General features: G+C 41.0%; 1 pseudogene; it reads left to right on the top strand.

The window, feature by feature from the left end:
* Positions 1-1,882: 1,882 nt before the first annotated feature.
* LOC149173523 (B-box zinc finger protein 22 pseudogene) overlaps positions 1,883-25,709 on the top strand; it is a 66,052-nt pseudogene continuing 42,225 nt past the window's right edge.

Raw genomic sequence — 25,709 nt, forward strand, 5'->3', positions numbered from 1 at the left:
CTTCTTGGTTGTTGATGCCCATTGCCAAGAAGCGATCCATCCAAGATGAATCTTTGTTCTTGCAAGATGTTTATTTCTGAAGCATCTGTGTGAAGAATGGCTGGTTTTATGACAGTGCTTACATGGATGAAGATCAAAACAGTGATCTTTCAGATGGCCAACTCGGTCACAGTGTTGGCATTTCACGATCTGTTGTTTTTGTTGTTGTTGTTGCTGTGGAAGAGGGGCAGAGTCTGGAACAGCTGGAGGTGAACTGTCATGAATAAATCCAGCACTTTGAAACTGAATGGGCTTGGCATAGTTTGGAATATGAAAGGACAAGTCCTTGTCATATCCAAGACCAGTTCTGTGCTTGTTGTGGACAAGCTGTTCCCAAGGTCTGATGATGGGCTTGGGAAGTGCAGATTGAGTTTCTGCATCTGCATGTACAACTGCTACTTTATTGGGCATTGGATTTGAATGAACTTGTTGCTTATGGGAGTTTATTTCACTGTTCTGAACAAAAACAGGTTCAGAATGATGACTCCTTTGTTTTAATTCTTCTTGCTGAAGCTGAGATTCAAGCTCCAAAAATTCTACCTTTTCTTGTGTATACTGCAGATAGGTTTTGATATCACAGAGAGTGTTCTTGCTGATTTTCATTGTATCATGATCAGTAGAATGCATCAAAGTTTTCAAGAATTCTAACACTTCAGTAATTTTAGCCATATTCTCCATTGTCAAAATTACACCTTTTAAAAACTGATCATAACTATGAACAAATGAATAAGCAGCACCCACTCACAATACTATGTCAAGAATCTTTTCCTTATCGCTGGAAATTTAGAACTGTTATGATTGAAATGAGACAGGAGTTATCAACACATCTTAAACACACATATCATGCACGAATACAGCGACCAAGAGTGATAGAGAGAGTCCAAATACAACAGTCTCTGTGCAAACCATCAATCCAATGTTTGTAAACTCCAGTTGGTTTATTGAAGATGAAATGTGAATGGCACACGCGCAACGATACCACACTGCAATATCAGCTTCCTTGTCCGGAATAAATTGTGAAGTGTCACCGACAGCTATTATACTCCGTCGTTCTTTAGAAAACTTGCCAGGATAAAAGGACAACTTGAAATTGGATTTGAAGCCAATTCTCGATTCCAGCCAATTGCGAATATAAGTTTCCTGCTCCCCTGGGGAATCGAAAGTCAATTTGTTGGGGTAAACCAGTTCTTGATCTTCTTTGCAGAGCCAAGGTACAAGCAATGTAACATTCTGCTTCACACTTCTGGCCAAATATGCCGCACTAAAAAGAGGATTAATAGTTGTTCCAGTCATCCAAGGTAAACTTGCAGTTGTAACTATTGCAACATTGTGCCTTCCTTCTTCCAAATTGTGTGTTCCACTCTCATTCCATGGTCCTACGTGATAGCGATAACCTGTGCTTTGCAACGCACTGGCTATCCTAAGATCAAGTTCGTCAGTGCTCTTCTCACTCTCTTTAGTGGTTATTATGGCATCCGTTGACAAGGCATCATTCAAGTCAAGTTGATCCCTCCGTTTATGGTTGCATAAAACATCCAAGACTTTGTCACACACATCTTTTCTTACACCAAGTTGATCAAGTAATGGGCCAAATTGCTTAACAAGACTTGCCAAAAGCTCTGGAACATCCAATGGTGCCACATCCTTCACATCTTGGGAATCTGTTGGAGTCGCCTTCAGACTCCTCTTCAAATTTTCCACGAACTCCGCCGGCTTGATATTGTCGAAAAACTCGGAAGCCGACCTTTATATTGTTAAACACACATGATAATTGAGGCTTACAATAGGAATTTATAACCAGGGTCTAGCTATAGCAAACAGATATCAGGGTGTTGTGCAGAAATAGATGAAGATGAAGGTCCAGTGTGATGTCTGTGAAAAAGCAGAGGCCACTTTCCTGTGTTGTGCTGATGAGGCTGCTCTTTGTTCAGCCTGTGACAATAATGTCCACGCTGCCAACAAATTAGCTAGCAAACATCAGAGAGTATCCCTCATCAACCCTTCTTCTCAGTCGCCCAAATGTGACATTTTCCAGGAGAAGACGGGATATTTTTTCTGTCTGGAAGACCGAGCTCTTCTTTGCCGGCAATGCGATGTTTCAATACATTCTCTTAACAATCTTGTAGCTGCCCATCAAAGATTTCTAGTGACAGGGGTTAAGGTTGGCCTTGAACCCTCGAACACCATTTCTCCTTCCACAAAAACTTCTACACAGTCGTCTGATATCACCAACGAAAAACCACAAACCTTGAGAAATGGTCCAACGGAAGTCCCTGCATCGTTGCATCAAGGAGTACAGAAGGGAATAGGAGGAGGAGGCATATCCCGAAGAGGTACTGTTTCTGAGTATTTTTCGGATTTGCTACCGCTCTGGAGAATGGATGAATTTCTCAATTTGCCTGACTTGGACAATGGTTATGGCTTTGGCGAGGCAGGTTCTTCCAGGGCAGATAATGCCAACTTTGTAGAAGAATGGCCTGCAAATTCCTTTAGCACGGAGGAAGATAATTCTGAAAACTGTCTTGCACAGGTGCCTGAAATGGCATCTCCACCAACCGCATCTGGGCTTTATTGGCCTCGAAAAACTATTTGTCAACCAAAGGAAGGCAAGCGAAGAGAGGACTTGACGATCTTTGGATTTGATGATGCTTCCTTTAGCTTCTTCTGCTTAGAGCGTTTGCTTCCTTTACGCGTCCACTCTGCTGAGCTTGGACGCTACCGGAAATTATCACCAACTCCCTTGAGTTCCTGTAAATCATCCAACACGGATGGGTAAGCATCCTTCAGGTTAATAACAGCTACACCCTCTGGAGCTTTGCGGATCAACACAAGTAGCTCATGTTTGTCCTTCAGATCATGCTTGGACTTATATGAGAACCGATGACCATCATAATTTACTTTGACATTCTTCTTCAAACTCTCAAAAACACCCTTGTTGGCATTGATATCAACATAGCATGCCTCATTTATCTCCGCTAGTGTAAGAGCTTGCCTGGTCTCGAAAGGAAGGTCTATAACGCGTTTGATCTGGGCATCAACGACTGATTTCCTGATACTGTTGATATGTTGAAGCCTCTCTGTGTCCTTTGAGAATTTAAGTGGCTGCAGTTTGAATAAACTGTAAATGGGATAGCATTGACAGCGCTGGACAGGACAGTGCTTCTTCAGGAACGTTCATGGGCAGTCCAGAGCGCAGGTACAGAGAGGGCAGGTATGAAACGTTTATGAGCAGTTACAAGGAGCGTTTCGTATGCAGAGAGCAGCGTATTAAATGCAGGTGGAGCAGCTACAGGAGCAGATAATTATCATGAAACGCTTGGCAGTCAGTAAATCGCAGATGGATCAGCGCTTTAAATGGGGCATTTATGGACAGAGCGCAGTGGTGACAGAGGCGTTATAAGGCAGCGCTTGAAAAGAATATGGCAGAGTGCCAGGACAGCTCACGACAGAGGAATGGCATCGCTGAAACAGGTGGCTCACAGAAATAGGTGGCTCACAATGGAGCAGGGCAGGAGATCGCTCGCTCTGATACCATGTTAAACACACATGGACAGCACAAGACTAGGAAAGATAAATCAAGTGAGTTCATTTTTTATTAACATCAGATATACATTTATAGTACAAATATGTGACTCTTGGGTTTCAGATCCCAAGGTCTCTTGGACTGCTTTTGTCCATTCGACTTCCACACTAACCCATTAGGATTAGGTGTCCAACAGGTCCCTGCTTTGTCGATGAAGAAGGTTTGGCCCCTTTCTCTCCATGAGAAGAAAACACAAGCCTTTGTCCTCTCTTATACACTTTTGTCACCTCAAGCTTAGGTAGCTGTGTTTTTCCACTGATTTTCTAGATAACCCTACTTCCATAGGCTGTGTTGATGTGTCTTGGTGATGGTTTGGTGAAGTAATCTTATTTCATTTTTGAAACCCTAGATGATAGGAAAGGGAAAAAACAGTGAGGGATGAGTGAAAAATGAAATGATGGGTAGGTGGAGTGAAAAAAATGGCAAAGGGAATTTGAAAGAGGTGGATATAGACTATGAACAACTGATGAAAATTAAAGGAAGTGAAATGAAGGGACAATGTACTTGTGAAAGGGAAAAACAAAGCTTTTAGGGAAAGTGCCCAAAACCCATAGGAATGAACTAGGGTTTCACTTTTAGTGAGGTAATTTTATGTTATGAGGTTGTTTCAGTGGTTCATATAGCATATTAAACATATGTAAAGGTGTAGGATAAGATTTTACATGTTTAAAATCAAGAAAACCAAATGACCATCATCAACCCTATCATTTTTCATGAGAAATTCACTAGAAACCCTAATTGAAGAAATCTTTGGCTTGGATTCATTTTGCAAAACAAAAAGGTAAGTAAGATGGTGTACTTACTTGTAGCTTAGCTTAGGATTGCAATAAAATAGGTGAGAAAGCTTAAAAATTGAATTTGGGTGAGTTTCAGGCAAATTTGAGCTACTTTGGCCCAAGCGCAGCGCAGTGTTCCTGAGCGCAACGCCTCTGCTCTGAGCGCATCGCTTTGTTCCTCAACGCAACTCCGGTCTTCCAAACCACTTCTGGAGGCCTTAAACTGCTCCAAATTGAGAGATTGATATCTCATTGGAAATCTCTAGAAGTCTGCTATAAGATGGACACTTCAAGCATGTAATTTGGACACTCCAGGAGGGAGAAATATTGATTTTCCCAAGGTGACTCCAAAAATTCAAGGTTTCTCTGACAAGAGCATAGAGCCAACTTGTAGATCACTTTTGGATGCCTTCAACCAATCCAAATTGCAAGCTAAAGGTACCATTGGAAAGCTTAGGATGTCTTCTACACAATAGAGTCCTTAAGCACTACCAAAACCTCCCTTGAAAAACTGTCTTGAAGTCAAGATGTCCAGAAGTGCAACAACTCTCCCGTAGCAATTGTAATTTGGGAATTTCTTTCAAATCATAATACTTGTGTATAAAATGAAGGAAGATTTTGTTCCTTGGACTATAATGGACAAAAACGTTTTTACTTTTATAAAATTATTTTCCATTTGGTCAAAAATATATTTTGAAGCAAACATGTCCCTAGGAGGAATGATGAGGCGAGGCAGTGTAGTGCAACATTGTCTTATTGGAAATAAAACATTACCTTTACCTTCTTTTCTTTTCCCTACGCTGCTAACTCCCTTTATCCATTAAATCACATGATGAACATGTTTTTGTTTTGACATATGGTATCATGATGACACATGGAGTGAAACCCTAGACCATGACCTAAAATGAGGAATTTAACCATTTCATGACTCAAGACACTTAAATGAAGATATGATACCTTGAAGAAGATAATGACCATGATGAGTGATGAAGATCATGAGTAAGTGAAGGGAGAAGCAGTGACCTAGACACAACAAACAATGACCAAATTTTTATTTGAAGACTCACTGAAATGCCAAAAAATTGACTTGACACCCTAACAACACCTTGTAAGAGAATATTTGATCATTGGTTACAGGCTGAACTGACTGACATTAACATTGGCTCCAACTGGGGATGGCAGCTCGTCAGAGGTGTCAAGAAAAACGTAGACCAAGTAGCCTTATCCATTGGGCAATGGAGTCAAAATGCAAAGACTAAACTCAAACTGAAAACTGACTAACTAACTGACTGACTTGACTATAAAAAACATATTGTTGGGTCCCTATAATACTAGTGATTACCCCATTACTATTGTAGTTATACCCCTTATTAATATTGTTGTGCCCCTATTTCCCCCATATTGTTATTACTGTGCCCCATAGAATCCCTCTATTGTTATTTTTGTGGCTTTATATTATTATTGTTAGGTTGGCTGGATTATATTGTGACTCCTTAGACTCCTATATATAGATGTTGGCATTATGATTCAGGTGTTGTCCTTGATGGCAAACCCATTCAGGTGATAAATCAAGAAGGACACAGGAAATATGTTCAGCCAGTGCGTCCCCGCAGGTATACCATACAGAACCCGCGTCCAGGGACGCAGGCCAGCCGTTCAGGAGGTGCGTCCGCCCAGTGCACACATTTCAAGGCAGAGAAAAGCACGTGGGGGTTTCTTGTGTGGTATCTAGCCGACGGTTTTGTGTTTCTATGGTGTCGGCTCGTGGTATTGTTCCATATTTTGGGGAGAAGCTTGCCTATATAAAGCAAAGGAGTTCATTTGGATTGAGCATCAACTTGGTTGAAGATCTTTTGGTGAGATCTAGTCCAGATCTATGAAGGCGAATCTTCTAATGGACTGTGATCTCTATGGCGCATGATCAGATCTGTGGATCTGAGTGTTTGGGCTGGTTCTGAAGTCCTCTTATCTTCTATATCTGAAGGGACGCAGATTCAGTGAAAGGAAAGTGCGCCGGGACGCAGTACAGTGAAGGCTCAGGTGCGTCTCTGAGGCAAAGGACGCGGCGCGACTGTGTTATTGGGTGCGTCTCTGAAGCAAAAGACGCGGCGCGACTGTGTTATTGGGTGCGTCTCTGAAGCAAAAGACGCGGCGCAGCAGTGTCTTTGGGTGCGCCGGTCGCAGCTAAGCATAGAGGAACAGTGCGTCTGCACGCAGAGCAGCGGAAGGTAGACTGCGTCCAGTCGCAGGCCACAGAAATAAAATATGCGTCCCTGTCTTGAGATGATCTATTGACTGTATATTTCTATTCGTAAGGTGTTCTGGGTTATTTCTGTAATTACTGATCTGATATCTGTAGTGGACTGTATCTGTTGTATACTTGTTGATCATTTGATTCTTCATGAAAAGAAGTAGGGGGTTGTAGCTCCCTTCCAGGAGAGACTGGAAAACGAGAGAGAGTTGTAGCTCTCTGCAGGTTGCAGCCTGCGTGCTGGTAAAGGACTGCACCAGCACAAAATCATTGTAAAAAGAATTTCTTGAAAGAAGATAGAGACATATTGCAGCAGGTGGTTTTCTCCCGCATTGGGTTTCCACCTTACATCTTGTGTTCTTTGGTGTGACTGTCTATTTTCTTTATTCATGCTCATTGTTTTATGGTACTGATATGCAAGATTAATTCAAAAGATCAAATAAGGAAGATTTGGTAAATTGCTAGATAATACTGATTCACCCCCCCCTCTCAGTATTATTTCCAACAATTGGTATCAGAGCAGGTCCTTCAGAAAAGCTTGATCGCTTGAAGGTAGATCGTTCATCATGAGCAACTACGAGAGAGAAGCATCAATCAGGCCACCCGTCTTCGATGGGACAAACTTCAATTATTGGAAGGTAAGAATTACTGCATATCTTCAATCTCTTGGTACAGAAGTTTGGAACATTGTAGAAACAGGCTATGCCTTTCCTTCAGTTACTCCTACAGATCCAGCTGAGAAAAAGCAGTATGAAACAAATGCAAAAGCAGTCAGTACTCTATTAGGAAGTATATCCCAAACAGAGTTCATGAAGGTCATGCACTTCAAATCAGCAAAAGAGATATGGGACAAAATGATCACTAGCTATGAAGGAGATGAACAGGTAAAAGAAGCTAAACTTCAAACTCTCAGGATTCAATATGAGACTCTCAAGATGTACAATGATGAAAGTGTGGCTAATTATTTTCTTCGGGTAGATGAGATTGTTAATTGTATGAAAAATTTGGGTGAAGAAATAAAAGAGACTATAGTAGTTCAAAAGATTCTAAGATCATTATCCCCCAAGTTTGAATCTAAAGTATCTGCAGTAGAAGAAAAGGAAAATCTCCGTGTTCTCACTATGTCTCAGCTGCATGGAATTCTAACTGCTTATGAAATGAGAAAGGGAGGTCCATCAGACAGAAGGGAAGCTGCTTTTAAAGCATCAGGCAAAGAAGATCACTATGAAGCAAGTCATGTTCCAGAAGAAGAGGAAGAAGAATCAAATTTTGTCAGAAATCTTCAAAGGGGTTCTGGAAGGTTCAGAGCAAGAAGAAATGAGCAAGAACACAAGGAAGATCATCAGGTAAAGCAGGGACAAATGTCAAACAGAGACTATCAAGGGCAATCCAGCTCAAGGGTGAACAAAAGCCACAACCAGCCACAGACTTTGAATGCAGAAGCAGGTTTCCGGAAAGAAAGGTACAAGAGCAGAAAAAGGAACAAGCCTCAGGCGCCAAAACATGGAGAATAAAGGAACCTCAAACAGAAAGATGTGGGATAGCATTTTATGCAGAAGGACAAGAAAATCTATGGTACATTGACAGTGGATGTTCGAAGCATATGACAGGTGATAAAGAAAAACTTGAGTCTTATTCTAATTTAGAAAAGGGAAAGAAAGTCTCTTTTGGAAATGATACTCCTGCAACTATAAAAGGAAAAGGTATTGCTCCTTTAAAAGAAGATGTTAAGGCTGGAAATGTTTTATTTGTTGATGGATTAAAGCATAATCTACTAAGTGTCAGCCAGATGTGTGATCAAAGAACCGAGGTTATATTCAGATCAAATGGATGTCTTGTTCGTGATCTTGATACAGGGAAAACAGTTCTCAAAGGGAAAAGAACTCCAAATAATCTGTACATATTTGAAGAAGGACAACAACAATGCTATCTAAGCAAGGATGAAGAGCACTGGTTATGGCATCGAAGGTTGGGACATCTAAGCTTCTCACAAATAAGGAAAGCATGTAAATATCAGGCAGTTCGCGATCTTCCAGATATCAAAATTCCTGACAACACCATATGCAGATCATGTCAGTTTGGAAAACAAACCAGGACTAACTTTCCAGAGAAAGAAGGATCAGCTAGCATGCCTCTTGAGCTAGTACATACAGATGTATGTGGGCCATTCAGGAAAAGAACACCTAGAGGAGAGGAATACTTGATATTATTTATTGACGATTTCTCCAGGTTTGTTTGGTTAGGGCTTATGAAGCACAAAGATGAAGCATTCGAAAAATTCAAAACCTTCAAAGCCTTGGCTGAAAATGAATCAGGTCACAAAATTAAGTGCCTCAGATCTGACAGAGGTGGGGAATTTACTTCAAATGAATTTTTCGATTTCTGTGATGAACATGGGATAAGGAGAGAATTCTCTACAGCTAGAACGCCTCAGCAAAATGGAGTTGTTGAAAGAATGAACAGAACAATCCAACAAATGGCTCGTGCTATGCTTGATGAATCAGGAACCCCCGCAACCTTCTGGGGTGAGGCTGCACATACTGCGGTTATTATTCTCAACAAGACAAATGTCCGGGTGAACAACACTCAAACCCCTCATGAGCTCTGGAGTGGTAAAACTCCTTCGGTAAAGCACTTCAAAATCTTTGGGAGCAAATGCTATATCAAGAATACTGAGGAGCAGCTTGGCAAACTTGATCCTAGAGCAGATGAAGGCATTCTTCTTGGCTATTCTCCACATAGCAAAGCATACAAATGCTACAATAAAAGACTTGGCAGAATTGTTGACAGCATTGATGTAGTGGTTGATGAGAAGGGATACATTCCTAGGCAAATACATCGTGAAGACATCGAAGAAGATGAAAGCTACCCTCAAAGACAGAATGATGAAGAAGAAGAACCGCAAGAAGAATCTCAAGAAGAACCTCACGAAGAAGCAGAAGAACGAACAAGAATAGAAGAAAAGACTCCATCCAGATATGTTCAAAAGAACCATCCAGAATCTCAGATCATGGGACAAAAAGAAGCAGGTATACAAACTAGAAGAACAGTTGCAGAAGCTTCAAGTTATTTGGCATTACTCTCCTCTACTGAACCACAAAATGTGAAAGAGGCATGCAAAGATGAATGTTGGGTGAAAGCAATGGATGAAGAACTTGAGCAAATCGAAAAGAACAACACTTGGGAGCTGGTTCCTAGACCAAAGGATAAGAATGTTATCGGAACAAAATGGGTCTTCAAAAATAAATTGAATGAAAATGGAGAAGTAATTAGAAACAAAGCCAGACTTGTTTGTAAAGGGTATGCACAGCAAGAAGGAATAGACTTTGAAGAAACTTTTGCTCCTGTTGCAAGACTTGAGGCCATCCGAATGTTCCTTGCTCTCTCAAGTTCTCAGAACTTCAAAGTATTTCAAATGGACGTAAAATCAGCCTTTCTGAATGGAGACTTGGAAGAAGAAGTGTACATTGAACAGCCAGATGGGTTCATTCTTGGAAATGATCCAAATCTTGTATGCCGATTGAAAAAGGCTCTCTATGGTCTCAAACAAGCCCCAAGGGCTTGGTACTACCGATTGGACAAATATCTTCATCAACAAGGTTTTTCAAAAGGTTCAGCAGATAGCAATCTATATATAAAAATTGAAAATGACAAATTGCTAATACTTGTTGTGTATGTAGATGACATTATTTTTGGCAGCAATGAAGAAGCTATGAGCCAAATCTTTGCCTCAGTCATGCAGAAAGAATTTGAAATGTCCTTGCTAGGAGAACTGACATACTTCCTTGGTTTGCAAATCCAACAAAAGAAAGGAGGAATCCTCTTATCTCAAACCAAGTATCTCAAGCAGATTTTGAAGAAATATGGCATGGAAGATGCAAAACCAGTATGTACACCCATGGTCACAGGATGTAGTCTCAGTGCAAATGATGATTCTGCAGCAGTACATCAACCAACCTACAGATCTATGATTGGAAGTTTACTATATTTGACAGGTACCCGACCAGACATCATGCATGCAGTTGGAATAGTTGGAAGATTTCAGGCAAATCCAAAAGAGACTCATCTTCAAGCAGTGAAGAGAATTTTCAAATATCTTCAAGGGACTCAAAATTATGGCTTATGGTATCCTAGAGATACAGATCTTACTCTTCATGCCTATACAGATGCAGATTGGGCCGGAAGCGTGGATGACAGGAAAAGCACAAGTGGTGGTGCATTCTTTATGGGTCCCAGACTGGTCTCTTGGTTCAGCAAGAAACAGAGTTCAATTGCCTTGTCTACAGCTGAAGCAGAATATGTTGCTGCTGCATCTTGTTGCACCCAACTCCTTTGGATGATGCAGAATTTGCAGGATTATCAAATCACTTGTACTCCTCCAATCCCTATCTTATGTGACAACACAAGTGCAATCAGCATCTCAAAGAATCCGGTTATGCATTCAAAAACCAAGCACATACCAATCAAGTACCATTTTCTCTGGGAACAAGTACTTGAACAGAAGGTCAAGTTGGAGTATGTTCCTTCTAAGGAACAAGTTGCTGATATTTTCACCAAACCGTTGCCCAGGGACACTTTTGAATACCTTAGGCAAAAGCTGGGGGTTGTTGATGCATCATTTTACTGTTGATCATCTTCCTATTGGTGGTATAGGCTCAGGGGGAGCACATAATGCATTATTGGCATTATGGAGAAGGAGATCTTGGAAATAGCTGCAATATGTCTCTATCTCCTTCATGATGGATTTCTGGTTACAGATCTGGAGATGCATGAGCATAGGGGGAGCATACCCTTTGCCCTTGATGTCAAAGGGGGAGAATGAAGCTGAAGATTATGAGTCCAATGAAGCTGAAGATTATGAGGTTGCCATCAAGTCCAAAGGGGGAGATTGTTGGCATTATGATTCAGGTGTTGTCCTTGATGGCAAACCCATTCAGGTGATAAATCAAGAAGGACGCAGGAAATATGTTCAGCCAGTGCGTCCCCGCAGGTATACCATACAGAACCCGCGTCCAGGGACGCAGGCCAGCCGTTCAGGAGGTGCGTCCGCCCAGTGCACACATTTCAAGGCAAAGAAAAGCACGTGGGGGTTTCTTGTGTGGTATCTAGCCGACGGTTTTGTGTTTCTATGGTGTCGGCTCGTGGTATTGTTCCATGTTTTGGGGAGAAGCTTGCCTATATAAAGCAAAGGAGTTCATTTGGATTGAGCATCAACTTGGTTGAAGATCTTTTGGTGAGATCTAGTCCAGATCTATGAAGGCGAATCTTCTAATGGACTGTGATCTCTATGGCGCATGATCAGATCTGTGGATCTGAGTGTTTGGGTTGGTTCTGAAGTCCTCTTATCTTCTATATCTGAAGGGACGCAGATTCAGTGAAAGGAAAGTGCGCCGGGACGCAGTACAGTGAAGGCTCAGGTGCGTCTCTGAGGCAAAGGACGCGGCGCGACTGTGTTATTGGGTGCGTCTCTGAAGCAAAAGACGCGGCGCGACTGTGTTATTGGGTGCGTCTCTGAAGCAAAAGACGCGGCGCAGCAGTGTCTTTGGGTGCGCCGGTCGCAGCTAAGCATAGAGGAACAGTGCGTCTGCACGCAGAGCAGCGGAAGGTAGACTGCGTCCAGTCGCAGGCCACAGAAATAAAATATGCGTCCCTGTCTTGAGATGATCTGTTGACTGTATATTTCTATTCGTAAGGTGTTCTGGGTTATTTCTGTAATTACTGATCTGATATCTGTAGTGGACTGTATCTGTTGTATACTTGTTGATCATTTGATTCTTCATGAAAAGAAGTAGGGGGTTGTAGCTCCCTTCCAGGAGAGACTGGAAAACGAGAGAGAGTTGTAGCTCTCTGCAGGTTGCAGCCTGCGTGCTGGTAAAGGACTGCACCAGCACAAAATCATTGTAAAAAGAATTTCTTGAAAGAAGATAGAGACATATTGCAGCAGGTGGTTTTCTCCCGCATTGGGTTTCCACCTTACATCTTGTGTTCTTTGGTGTGACTGTCTATTTTCTTTATTCATGCTCATTGTTTTATGGTACTGATATGCAAGATTAATTCAAAAGATCAAATAAGGAAGATTTGGTAAATTGCTAGATAATACTGATTCACCCCCCCCTCTCAGTATTATTTCCAACAATTGGTATCAGAGCAGGTCCTTCAGAAAAGCTTGATCGCTTGAAGGTAGATCGTTCATCATGAGCAACTACGAGAGAGAAGCATCAATCAGGCCACCCGTCTTCGATGGGACAAACTTCAATTATTGGAAGGTAAGAATTACTGCATATCTGCATTACTCCTGCGCAAGCATTTCAAGATGAAAGAGAAAGACATGGGAATGTGAGTGAGGCTTGAGACAAAAGGAGAGCGAACAAGTTGATGACCATTAAAAGGGATAGAGCACTATGAAATGACTTGAGTGACTGTGTTAAACGACCAACTAATGAAAATCAAAACCCTGTGTTTTTGGGGTTGCTGCAGGGTTTCTTTCTCACACCATAGTCCTAGAGGGGGGAGATGAGATCGAGACACCTGTGAGCATCCTGATGGATCTTTTCTTTACCAACCTACTGATTAAATGAAAACATAAATGGAACAAACTGAAACACAACTACTTTGCCCTACACTATTGTAATGAAAATGCAGTCATTCAAGCAAATGAATAGGAAACAGGAAACTACTTGAGTCAATGAGCAAGAAACCAGAAATTTGCGCTAAACTACTATAATGAACATGCATTTACTTAACCATATGAACAATCAAACATGCATCTTTGCTACTGTTGTAATGGAGATGAACTGTTGAAACAAATGAACATAAAGCATGAATCTATATTGTTGTTTTAATGAGAATGCATCTGATTAGGAAAATGAACATAAAGCAGAAAGCTAAGCTACTTAACAATATAGGAAAGAGGAGCTTTGGCTGCTAGGGTTGGGCCCTAACCCAAGAGCTTCAGCCCTCTGAGTTAACTTAGTGCTGGCTCAAATAAAAACTCATTTTCATTATCAAAGAACATTGTATTACGTCAAATTGTTACAATTCTGCAAGTGACTATTGGTGACTGACTAACTATCTGATCAACTAACTGGCTAACTAGATAAAAAAATTAAGGTCCTAAGCCTCCTTATTTATACAACTGAACTCTCAACGACTTCCCTCAAAATCAGGGAGGTATAGCTCCCAACTTAATGGTAACTTATCCTTTCACTTTCACTAGCTCGGATGCCTTCTAGTAGGGAGGCTGCTTGTACTTCCACTTGCTTGGCTATCTTGTTGTATTCATGATTTGGCTGTGTGTACTTTCAGCTGATGGAGGGATATTCGAGGATGGGTAGTAAATGAGGAGGATTTACCTCCGGTAATTCCTCTTTTTTGTCCCATCCGAGTTTTTACCAAGATCTTTTACCATAGTTCCTTGTTTTTACCTTTTATCCATGTGTTTCCTTTTCCTTTATCCTTTATTCTTTCAGTACATGCACATTAGACCACAAAGAAAAATATCCAACTCTAACTCAACCCATAAGCAAAATATAATCAAAAGTATGCAATAAGTGGTGGGAATAGTTTGTTTGACTAAGTTAGGAGGTGGATTAAGGCAAATTAAGGCTCATATAATTACCCGATGATGAGACTCATTATCACCTCCTACTGAAAGTGTTGCTCATCCTCTGAGCAACTTAATAGCTCTGGTAGCCTTGCTGATATCTCATTCTTTTGTTATGGTCTTTTCTTCTTGTTTATAGCAACTTGCTTTCATTTCTTCTTCTTCCCACTGATATTTCCTGATCTTCAAGCTATGTGGCATTATTTCATTTCTTTGATCACGCATGTATATTATCATTTCTTTAGCAGCCTAAGCAGATCCTGATAATGTGTACTTGCTTTTCCCTTGGGCAGCAAGGTATATAAGTGTTAGTTGAGGATTATTTTCAATTAGATTGTGGGTGCTGATTAGCCCCATGGGATTTTGATTGTTCAATTGCCTCTCTGTTCCTGAAGCCACTTAGCTCTTTTGTTTCTTCTTGCTTGTTCTTCTTTGTTTTAATGCCTTCTTCCTCTTCTGTTTCAGCATCATGTCCCTTTGTATTAATGTCTTCTTTATCCATCTCCTCCCCATCTAGATCCATATCTGTTGTTTCTTGTTTTGTCTCCTCCTTACTGACAGAAGGACTAACACCATAAATGAAGGTTTTAATGTCATCCTCTGCTGGTAAGTCATTGAAGACTGTCCATGTTATAGGGATCTTGAGGTTTTGGAGGACATAGCCTGGAAACTTGCCACCTCTTTACTTACAAACCAACTACCTCTTAACCTTTACAACTTTTGATCACTTGATGTAGATGAGTGAGTGAGTAGGATACTTACCTGTGGCCTTAATGCCACGCTGCAGTTGTCAAGGATCAGAGGTGTTGCTGATGGTCATTCTTCTTCCCCCTCTGTTGTCTGTTGATGGTTTCCTGATTGTAGATCGGATGTTGTTGTTGTTGTTGTATGGTCATGTTTTTGCCTCTTCTGTTGCATGTTGATGATGTCTGTGAATGCAGATCAGATGTTGTTGCATGTACAGAGGGAGTAGGAGTGTGTGTGAAGGCAGGGATGATGGTAATGGATGAGGTGATGCTATGGAAAACACAATCTTCTCCTGAATTGAAGTAGTGAAGTGAAAAAACAATGGAATTCATGGAGGGATGCATGGTAAGGAGTGGGGGAGATGAACACATGTGACGCAGGGCCCCCTTTGGATCTTTTCTTTGCTCCTTGATCATCTTCATCATTCTCCTGCAAACAACGATTATGCTTTTATTATTATTATTATTATTATTATATATTGGAAAACAAATAGGCTACCTCAGAGAGGTTTTCACCCTAGATATCTTCCCTGGGTGCCTCAAGGAAGGTTTTCACCCAGAGATCTTCTTTATATTTCCTTTTTTCTCATCCCTGCGCCGCCTCATGGAGGTTTTCACCTGAATCCTTATTGTATGTTTATTTCTTTCTTTTTTTCAGTGACCTGATGAGGGAGGAGTTGAAACTTGCTCCACCATCATCACTGTCTTATTGATATTGTCAATGAACTCTTGTTTAGATGAAAGATTCTTGTATAATTTCAATATGTGTCCATTAACCAGCAATAGAATGGCTTCTTCATCTATATTCCTTATTCGCACTAAACCATTTTCATGGAATCTTTCCACCACATATGGTCTGAGCCACCTTGTTCTTAGCTTTCCCTTGAAGTTCTTGTACCTTGAATCATATAATAATGCCCAATCTCCTTCTTGAAACAACTTCTCCTTGATATGCTTGTCATGCCAGATCTTTCTCTGGAGCTGAACTATCTCTGTATGGAGGAGGGCCTACATTCTGAATTCATCTAGGCCATTCAAATGGAACAACCTTTCTTTTTGTGCATGACTGAGATCTAGATCTAGTTGGGCTGCCATCCTCAATGTGTTATACTCAAATTCAATGGACAACAAAGCCTTTTTCCCATAGACCAGCTCATAGGGTGTAAACTAAGTGGTGGTCTTCCATGTTATATTATAGGCCCACATGGCCTCAACTAGTCTCTCAGCCCAGTCCTTTCTGCTGCTGTTCACTACCTTGGTCAGTATGTTTTCCAGTGCTCTGTTGGCCACCTCCACTTGCCCATTAGCTTGTGGATGATAAGGAGTGGAGGTCCTATTTTTTATCTTGATGCTTGAGCAGTTCTTCGATCATGCTGGAGGTGAATTGGTTGCCTTGGTCTGTGACTAGTTCTCTAGGGTACCCAAATTTGTAGAATATGGTCTCCCTTAGGAACTCAGCCACCTTTTCTTCTGTTGTTGTCTTGATTGTTTGGTTTCTGCCCACTTAGTCAGATAATCAGTTCACACGATGATGTGTTGTTTTTTCTTGAAGAAGAGTTGATAGGCCCAATGAAGTCAATGCCCCACTTTCAAATGGCTCGAAAGTCACTTGAGGCTGCAGGGGCATTTCATACCTTGGAGTAGGCTTTCCCATCCTTTAGCATTGATCACAATGACTGACATATTTCTTCACATCCTGATGAAGAGTAGGCCAATAATAACATGCTTGCAACACGTTGAATGTTGTCCTCTTTGCTGCAAAGTGACCTCCACAAGGCCCATCATGACAGGTTAGAAGGATTTCAAAGACCTCCTCTTTCCTTACACATCTTCTCAGGATCTGATCTGGGCCAAGTTTGAACAGATTACCCCCAATCCAGGTGAAGGGGGCACTTTTCCTGATTATCTTACTTATTTCTCTGGAGGGCAGGTTTGGTGGGAACTGTGCTGACACCAGATAGTTTGCTATATTAGCAAACCATGGGGAGAGCACTGAAATAGCAAACAAGTGCTCATCTGGGAACTGATCATCCACCATTCCTTCTTCACTTGCAGGCAGATTCATTCTAGACAAAAAGTTAGCAACAACATTTTCTTTACCAGGCTTATCAACAATAGTTAAATCAAACTATTGTAATAAAAGTAACCATCTTATGGTTCTAGCATTTACATCTAGTTTGTTCATTAAATATTTAATTGCAGCATGATCAATATGCACAAATGTCTGATAGCCTGTAATGTAATGCCTGAATTTGTTCAACGAATGTACAATAGCAAGGAGTTCTTTTTCTGTCACAATATAGTTTAGTTCAACCTTTGACAAGTTTTTACTGGTAAAGTAGATGGCATAAGGCAATTTCTCTTCTACCTATCCTAAAGCTACTCCTATGGCTTTATGTGAGGCATCAGCATGGATGTGAAAAGGGAGGGCCCAGTTTGGGCCTCTAAGGATTGGTGCAGTGTTACCTTATCCTTTAAAATTTCCAAGGCCTCTTGACATCTCTTTGACCATATAAATTTAGAGTCTTTGGACAATAATCCAAACAAAGGAGAGGCTATCTTGCTGAAGTCTTTTATGAATATTTTGTAATATCCAGCTAGCCCTAAGAAAATCCTAACATCTTTATGGTTTTGTGGAGGTGGGACCCTTTGGATGATTGCTACTTTGTTTGGGTCCACCTACAGTCCTCTCTAAGTTATTGAGTGACCCAGCATGGTCCCTCTAGTCATTAGGAATTCACAATTTTATGGACCGAGGGATAGGTTCATCTCAATGCATTTGCGTAATACTTTGCCTAAATTAGTCAGGGATTCTTGGAAATCACAACTATAAGGTGTAAAATCATCTATATAGATCTCCACAATGTCATGAACTAATTCAGCAAAGATACTCAGGACTGCTCTCTAGAAAGTGGCAGGAGCATTGCACAGGACGAAAGGAAGGACCCGATAGGAAAAGGTACCCCAAGGACAGGTGAAATTGGTCTTATCCTGGTCTTCTGGGCAGATTTGGATCTGGTTGTACCCACTAAATCCATCTAGGAAAGAAAATAACTTCTTCCCTGCTAGGCCATCTAACACTTGGTCAATGAAGGGTAAGGGAAAATAATCCTTCTTGGTGGCTTTGTTCAGCTCCCTATAATCGACAAAAATCCTCCAATTTTTCTTGGGCACTAACACCAAAGGAGAGACCCATTCACAGTCAAAGATAGGGTAAATGAACCCTGCATCTAACAGTTTCTGCAGTTCTTCCTTGACTATGTCTTTGAGGGTTGGATTCATCCTCCTTTGGGGTTGCCTGACTGGCTTGTAGCCTTCCTTGATGTATATGTGGTGAGTACACACCGAGGGGTGTACTCCCTTCATTTCCTTGTAGTTCCAAGCAAAGGCTTCTAGGTTCTCTTTCAACAAGTTGCATAGTTGTTCCTCCTCTGAAGTAGAGAGAGATGGATTAATCTTCAAGGTTTTCTCTAGCCCAAATTTTATGGTTTTGACTCGGATTGGGTTGGAATCGGCCAAGCATAAGTCAAATGGATGACTGTTCAATGTTTCTTTTACTTCTTCTTCTAGGGGTAATAGACTGGGAGTTGGACTTTGGAGCAGGTGTTTAATTACATCATCCTCATCTTGTTGTCCTCCTCCTATGATGGCTTCCAAAGTATATAGTTCAGCAGAATAAAGCTCATCTTCTTCCTCCTCCTCCAACCATAAAGGTAAGTCATGTTCTAGGGACGGTTGAGCAGGAGGGTATAGGACTAATTGCTTGGACATATGCCCATTCTTGATGGTCATATCCCAGCTCTGTAGCTAATGTAGGGATCAGTTGTGGCCAACCATGGCCTCCCAAGGATGGGAGGGTAACCAATTAGCTTAGCCTTGGGATGGAGAACTAGGAAATCTGCTGGGTACTCCCAGGAATCAATGGAGACCATCGCATCCTCCACAATTTCCTCAAGGGTGATTGTGGAACGGTCTGCAAGTTGCAACACTATTTTGGTCTTCCTTAATGACCCTTGAAGGTTAAGCTTGAGCATGGTGTCCTTTGTCATCACATTAATGGCAGCCCCAAGATTGATCAGAGTGTGAGGAACAATGGTGCCACTGATGTGGACATCAACTACAGGGATTCCAAGGTCTAAGTATTTTGGACATATTGCCTGCCCCAGCATTAAGTCAGATAACTGCCCAATGACATTAATGGTAGGTGCATCCTTTTTTCTTCTTCCTGGATGCTTAAAACACTTCTCCTTAATCAGTTATTATAAATAGGCACATCTTTGATTGTCTGGAGAAGGGGAATCTTTACACATAGGTTTTCCAATTCTCCCAAAAGTTCAGTTTCTTCTGGGGTAGGCTGGTGTGGTTGGGCTAATCTTTCAGGAAAGGGTGGATTTGCTTTAAGGTTGCTTTCCTCTTTTTCTTTCTCAACATCTCTATATGGAGAGGGAGGTTGGTTATCTAGGAGGATTCTCCTAGATCTCAGGTTGATCTCTTGAATTTCAACAGCATAAGCTGGGTATGATGTCTCTCCATCGTATGTTTGTTGGGCATGCCTATTGTTTGGGTTTGGATTTGGCTAGGCAGGCATCTGGGGTTGCCTAGGTGGAGTAGAGTGCAGGCGTTGCGGTTGGGTAGGTGATGAAAGCAATAGAGCTAGAACATTGTTGAATTGGGGCTTCCACCCCTAGGGTGGGGTATTCCACTAATGTTGTGGCTGATTGTACGGTTGAAATCACTGGTTGGGTGGCTCGGAATTATATTGAGATGCATAGGACCAAGGAGGGGGTGTAGACCAGGAAGAATTGGCAGGGGGTCTCCAAGAAGGTGTAGTTGTGTTTTGGTTTGGGTCTGTAATATGCATGGGATGATCCTAGCATACCCTGCTAGTATGGCCTTGGCCCAGGAGGTCTCCTCTGGTTGATGTAGCAAAGTTGCTCATTGACCCCTTTAGCTCCTTGGTATATAGCTTTGAGTCCAAGTAAGGAAGGTCACTTGTCTGTGGAGTGGTTTTCTTCACAGACTAAGCAAACCTCAATACAGTTTAATGGGCATTCATTCCTAGGATGCCTTCTAGTGCATCTAGGACAGAAGATGGCCAAGGCTCTCTCTGCTTCCTCTTGCTTTCTTTTGATATTCATGGTATCCAATTGTAAGGTAAGGGTTTGCAGCATCTCATTTTTGAAGTTCTCCGGCATATTTCCAATTTCACCCTTGATGGATGAGTTGGAAGATGAGGTATTGGCCATAGGTTGACTACTTCTACCCTTGTTTTTGGTTTCCCTAGAATGGTTTCTAAAGACAGTCTTGATGTCCTCATAGGTTAGTTGGTAGATATCTCCTCCTGATAACATATGTAAGGTGTCTAGGATATCCTCCCTTACTCCTCTAAGTAAGACCAGCTTCAGTGACTCAGGGTCAAGTGTGCACCTGGCCCTTTTGTAGCTGAGTTGGAATCTCTCTTCGTAGTCTTCTAAGGATTCATCATGGCCTATGGTCATCCTGAAAATCTCATCCTTAGTGTCCTTTGACCTACAATAGTCCCTATATTTGTTGTTAAAGGCCTACTACATCTGAGCCCAAGTTGTTATGCTATCTCTAGGTAAACCCATGAACCAACGTAAGGCTGCATCCTTGAGGGTAGATGGAAACAATTTCAAATTCTGCTCATCATCTTTGTAGTCATAGGTTCAGTAGACAACAAAAAAATCAAATAGGAAAGTGTCAGGGTCCTCTGTGGTCAAGCCATGAAAATGAGGTAGAGTAGAGGGGCTTATGTTCTTCATTTTAGTGTCCCCATTCGTTTCCCTAATGGGGAAGGCACTCACAATTCTCCCTCTATATTCTCTGTCATTTAAGTGTTCAGCCATTGGTTTAGTAGGAATGGGTTTTTCCTCCTCTTCTTCCCCCATGGGTTCTTCAAATATGTCAGTTTGCTCAACCAAAGGGGCTCCCAATTCACCATCATTGAAGAAGAAAGGAGGTTCACTATTGGATGAGGTGGGGGTGTTTGGAAAGAATTTTCCTGAAGTATCCCTAATCCTGCGAGGCATGAAAGGAAATGTTTCTGGGTTTTTGTGAGATTTTTCTTTAAAGTTGGAAAGTGATTGTAGAAAGGAAATTTTTGATTAAATGAAAAACTACTTAGCGGAATGGAATCTACTTGCTGAACTGAAAGTGCTAATGGAATGAAAAGAAACCATTGACAAAAAGAAAAATACTTACTGAATTGAAATTCTTCTTGCGGGAAAGGAAACTAGATTAACTTGCAGAATGGAAAGGAAAGCAGATAAATGACAAAATGACAAAAAGAAACTAGATTACTTTTGCAGAAATAAACCAATGGAAGAAATTTGGAAACTAGAGAATAAAAGAAAAGAATAGTAATCACTATTACTCTGACACCTCCTTTCCAATGGCACCAAAAAGTGATGAGCCTAGGTATTGCAGCAAGAATGCTACAACTCCCAGGGCTACCAACTTTACTTATCAACCTGGGGTTCATACAAACTTGGAGGTGACTGTGCTATATACACAAGTAGGAGTGAGGGTACTGCCTGTTGTCACTGCTCATGTGGTAAGAGACCCCAAGGGTTCCAAGTCAGACTTCTCTAGGTTCGGAAGAAGCTTTATTTTGATGGAAGGAGAGAAAACCTAGTCTAGAGGAGAGTTATTACATGGCAGGAATGAAGAAAACAACATGCACTGCTAAACTAGGTTGCAAAAGTAGAAACATCAAAACTTTAGACTAAGGGTTAAGTAATGAAATCTAGGCTCGGGCTATGTTTAAGCGGAAAAGAAATTACAGGTCAACCTGGTGAAAGGAGGACATGAGGGACTACAGTGCATGAGGACTGTTGGATCAAGCGGGTGGAGAGTGAATGGACAGTCGAGATCAGACCACAGGAGGGTACGTAGGCGGATGGGTGAACACAGTGAACTAACAGGATGGATGGTTGGGATTATATCGTGGAATCAATCGGTGGATGGACAAGGGAGATCACAGGAAAAAAGGAACGTGCGTAAATGTGATCGGGTGAAGCGACAGTCGTCAGATCTAGAAAGGAAAATCGATGGTGGAGGTTGGAGCGCGAAAAGTGAACATGCTGAAATGACAAGCGAGTTTGGAGGGCGGTAAGTGGGATATTGCGCGCCCTCAAATCTGTAAATGGTTTTGGGGAATTTCATGCGATTAGCCTCCCCTGCTGACATGTAGCACAGGGAAACTGCCCATATCACGTGCCCTCAGCCCGATAACGGTCAGGTGAAAGTCCATGCGATATGGCGCGATGATCCTCGGATCTGTCAAGGCAGATCTACGGTGGAGGTTGATCGAGCGGGTTGGTGAGTGGGTGCACGATAGCCATCAGATCTAGAAAGGCAGATTGATGGTGGGGATTTAAGAAGGGAAAACTCAAATGCGAAAAGTGGGTTTGAGCAGTGATTGGATGATTTGTCTTATGAAAAGTGTTTGACGGTTAAAAAATGTTTATACATGAATTATCAGCTCATGCGCAAGCATTTCAGGCTGAAAGAGAGCTACATGGGAATGTGAGTGAGGCCTGAGACAGAAGGAGAGTGAACAAGTTGATGACCATTAAAAGGGGTAGAGCACTATAAAATGACTTGAGTGACTGTGTTAAACGACAAAACTTCATGAAAATCAAAACCTTGTGTTTTTGGGGTTGCTGCAGGGTTTCTTCCTCACACTGTAGTCCCAGAGGGGGGAGACGAGGCTGAGACACCTTTGAGCATCCTGATGGATCTTTTCTTTACCAAACTACTGATTAAATGAAAACATAAATGGAACAAACTGAAACACAACTACTCTTCCCTACACTACTGTAATGAAACAACAACCATTCAAGCAAATGAACAGGAAACAGGAAACTACTTGAGTCAATGAGCAGTAAACCAGAAATCTGTGTTGAACCATTGTAATGAAAATGAATTTACTTAACCATATGAACAATCAAACATGCATCTATGCTACTGCAATAATGGAGATGACCTGTTGAAACAAATGAACAAAAAGCATGAATCTATATTGCTGATGTAATGAGAATGCATCTGATTAAGCAAATGAACAGAAAGCATAAAGCTAAGATACTTAAAAATACAAAGAGGAGCTTTGGTTGCTAGGGTTGGGCCCTAACCCAAGAGCTTTAGCCCTCTGAGTTAACTCAATGCTGGCTCAAATCAAAACTCATCTTCATTATCAAAGAACTGTATTACATCAAACTTTTACAAGTCTGCAATTGACTATTGGTGATTGACTGACTATCTGATCAACTCCCTGGCTAACTAGCTAAAAAAACTGAGGTCCTAAGCCTCCTTATTTATACAACTAAAGTCTCAACGAATTCCCTCAAAATCAGGGAGGTACAGCTCCCAACTTAATGGTAACTTGTCCTTTCACTCTCACTAGCTCGGTTGCCTTCAAGTAGGGAGGCTGCTTGTACTTCCACTTGCTTGGTTGTCTTGTTGTACTCCTGATTTGGTTGTGTGTACTTTCAGCTGATGGAGGTATATTCGAATGGATGGGCAGTAAATGAGGAGGATTTACCTCCTGTAATTCCTCTTTCTTGTCCCATCCGAGTTTTTACCAAGGTCTTTTACCATAGTTCCTTGATTTTACCTTTTATCCCTGCATTTCCTTTGCCTTTATCCTTTATTCCTGCATTACATGCACATTAGACCACAAAGTAAAATATCCAACTCTAACTTAACCCATAAGCAAAATATAATCAAAAGTATGCAATAAGTTGTGAGAATAGTTGGTTTGACTAAGTTAGGAGGTGGATTAAGGCCAATTAAGGCCCATATAATTACCCGATGATGAGACTGGTCAATGATTGGCAAGAGAACTTTGTTCGACAGCCACAGTGCCAAGGTGTACACCCACAGGATCTAAATAACCTATTCTTTTTCATTATTCTCCTTTTCTTGATTAGTTTCGGGCTGTTGAATTTATTCCTTAACCTCTAGCTGATCAGTGTGTTGTGTTGCTTGCATAATTGTTTCATGCGGGGAATCTTTATGAGCATCTTGACAATATTCATCATCTGATTCTTCATCAATCAAAGAGGAGGCTAGTGTGTGCCGAGTTTGATCTCGTGTATCAAAGTGATTAGCTTCTTCAGATTGATGTTGGGAAGAATAATCATAAAGGGCCTCTATGATTTCATAATCTAGACATTCTTCATCATCAAAAGCCTCTTCAAGGTATTGAATGATGTTTTCACAGGATTCACAACAATCTTCGAACAACAAAAATGAATGATGAGATTTTCCATAAAAATCAAAGAATGTTGTGTTGAAATATTTAAGAGAGTATAAGCTACCTGGCTTCAATCCTTCATACCAAGATCTTGTTTTTCCTTCTAGGGTAGCCATAAACATCTTCATCAAACAATCCTTATGAAAACTAATCCCAAGCTTATGTATATGCCAGTGAAATTTGATTAGATGCATAATAGCCTCATCTTGGTCATCCTGACCTTTAAATTTTGGCAGCCCTATTTTCCAATCTATACAAGGAATACGATTCGGAAAACGAGGAATATGAGCTCGATTCATAGGAGCATACCTTCGAGTAGTTGAATCCATCTTGAAAACAATTAAGACACCAAGAAGTTCTTCAAACTACCGGTTTTTTATCAGTGGAGTCGCCATGAAATTTCTGAACCTTTGGATTCTTCAACACTGGAGTCGTCAGGTGAAAGATGCACAGCCTTTGTTGTGTCTGATCACTTTTCACCATCAGTAATTAGATCTGATCCTTGTCGTTCTTTCCCAAGGAATATATGATCTTTCGTTCCCTGGCAACAATGCCAAAAATGTTAGTCCTTACAATCTCCTAGGCTAAAAAGGAAATCGAGAAGGGTAACCTCAAACCACTTCAGCTCAGTAGCTAGCCCTACTGAGAATGAGAGGGAGCTCTCTACATCTTTTATCAGATGTATGAATTTAAAGCAAATGAATTTTAGGCTAGATATGTGTATTTGTTTGTTTGTTTGTTTGTGAAAATTTGAGTTTTAGGGTTTTCTGAACTTAGGGTTTGGAGCCACAAATAGGTCTAGGTTGTAGGAGTGCACGAGAAAATATGAGAAGAAGCTAGATATCAGAAGCCATGTTGTATTTTGAATAATTTTCAGTGTAAGGAGAAAGTGTAGAAGAAACTAATGAGCATAAGTAAACATGATTTCATTAGCTTAGGAGGACATAAACATAACTATGAAAACCAAATAACAAAGCTTGAAAAACAAGAATTATGTATATTTCACTGTAAGGCATCCATACAAAGAAGAGATATAATGTAGATAAAGATGTTTAGACCATTAAAAAACAAATAGAATGAAGCACAAGCACCATGAACTCACTGGGATAGAGTTCCTTGAAAATCGCTACAACCTATCTCTGTATTAGCTGAAAAGATGATTAAATGCAAGCTTCCTTCACAAAAAGTTTAACCCTCTTCTCCTCAAGAGAAATAATACATATAGACTCTCCTAGACTACTTTCCCACCTTCAAGAGTCAAATTCCTTGGTGGAGGAACTGACTCCAAGATTCTCTCAACCAACAGGTGAGAGTGAGAAGGTGAAACTCAAACACTTCATGGAGAGTTTGTTTAGGAGTTTGCTTCTTTTATGAGGCCTAATAAAAATCAAAAACAACCTATGTTGTAAATTTATTCAAGCCTACATCACCTAG

The sequence above is a fragment of the Pinus tabuliformis genome, chromosome 4_2, assembly GCF_031772625.1.
Source record: "Pinus tabuliformis cultivar Carrire ecotype Pingquan chromosome 4_2, CPIR1, whole genome shotgun sequence".
Taxonomy (NCBI): domain Eukaryota; kingdom Viridiplantae; phylum Streptophyta; class Pinopsida; order Pinales; family Pinaceae; genus Pinus; species Pinus tabuliformis.